Raw genomic sequence first — 1,608 nt, forward strand, 5'->3', positions numbered from 1 at the left:
TGTTTATTGGCTAGTTGTGCTGATTGGACCATGAGAAATTTGGGTGGTTTCTCCATCCAGGGTTGTAAGTATTTGAATATGGATTGTTGGTTTGCCTCTGGTTGAAGTTTCCTCCATTATTCACATAGTTCATCTGTTCTGTGGAGGTTTCATTAAAATTGCTATACTCTGAACTCATGTATCCTCCTCCATAGCTGTCCTCACGTTGACTGTTTGTACCAACTACGTTGGCTTGCATTCTTTCGAGTCTCTTTGTGAGCTGATCAAATTGAGCATTTATCATACTTAGGGTGTCTACTTCCAGGACCCTTACAGTTCTCCTTGGATTTCCTCTTTCATTTGACCACTCATAATTATGGTATGTAACCCTTTTTAGAAGTTCAAGTGCTTGTGTCACTATTTTCTCAATTAGATCACCTTCTGCAACTGAATCAACTATGCTCCTTGTAGAGGGTAGTAACCCATTATAGAAATTTTGCACTAATAGCCAATCCTCTATGCCATGGTGTGGACATTCCCTCTACAGGTCTTTATATCTTTCCCATGCGTCATAGAGTAATTCTCCTTCCTTTAGTCTGAAGGTGTTGAGCTCAAGCCTCAGTTTTACAGTATTTGCAGGTGGAATATACCTTGCTAGAAATGCTTGAGAGAGGTTTTCCCAAGTGGTGAACATTCCAGTCGGCTGAGAAAGTAACCACTTCCTTGCTCTTTCCCGAAGGGAGAATGGGAATGCTCTGAGTGTTATTGCTTAATCAGGAACTCCATTCATCTTAAATGTGTCACATAGGGCAAGAAAGCACTAGAGATGATAGTGTGGGTCTTCTGTTGGTGAACTTGCAAACTGGGTTTGTTGAATCATTTGGAGCCATGCTGGTTTCAATTCAAAGTTGTTGGCTTCCACTGTGGGTCTAGTGACACTGGGTTAAAATCCTTGGACAAATGGAGCTCCTTAATCTCTCAAGAGTCTTAGTCTGTCATTATTATCGGCCATGGTTAGAATTTCAGGATCTCCTTGACCATGCTCTTCAGGTTTCCTTTCCCTCCTTATGGCTCTCAGAGTTCTGTCTATCTTCGGATCACAGTCCAAAATTTCTTCTTCTAGCCTTGTTCTGGTCATATACCAGATCGGGCACCTGAGAGAAAAGAAGAGAAATACAACCAGTAAAATAAAATTAGATAATAAATATAATTGCCTAAATCAGCTAAATTGCCTATCGCTTGATATTACTAAAGCCAAAAATCCTCGGCAACGGTGCCAAAAACTTGTTTCACTGGTTTTACAACCCCGAAAGTACACGGATCGCAAACAAGTAATAAAGTGATGAGTAGAGTGTCATTCCCACAAGGAATTTGATTAGTAAGTACCAATCTACACAGTAATCTTGACTGTCTAGGCTATCAAATACTTAGGGAATGTGTAACACCCCATTTGCATAGCCTGGTAGATTTCACTGTTCCGGTGACCGGTGTCGGTCCGGACAATTAAGGAGATTAGAGCCACACTTAAGACAACTTGAGAAGCCATAAACACAAATAATTAGTAATGTTTAATTAGTTAACTATAAATAAGAATAACAGAACATAAGAGGTTAAACGAGCCGAGAGTCA

At 40.2% G+C, this 1,608-nt stretch overlaps 1 non-coding gene across 1 annotated transcript; it reads left to right on the top strand.

Moving 5' to 3' along the window:
- Positions 1–497: 497 nt before the first annotated feature.
- LOC131170092 (small nucleolar RNA R71) lies at positions 498–604 on the top strand. The gene has a single exon (XR_009141034.1). It is a non-coding gene; the product is annotated as a small nucleolar RNA R71 (small nucleolar RNA).
- The last annotated feature ends 1,004 nt before the right edge of the window (positions 605–1,608 follow it).

Source organism: Hevea brasiliensis, chromosome 10 (genome assembly GCF_030052815.1).
Source record: "Hevea brasiliensis isolate MT/VB/25A 57/8 chromosome 10, ASM3005281v1, whole genome shotgun sequence".
Lineage (NCBI taxonomy): Eukaryota > Viridiplantae > Streptophyta > Magnoliopsida > Malpighiales > Euphorbiaceae > Hevea > Hevea brasiliensis.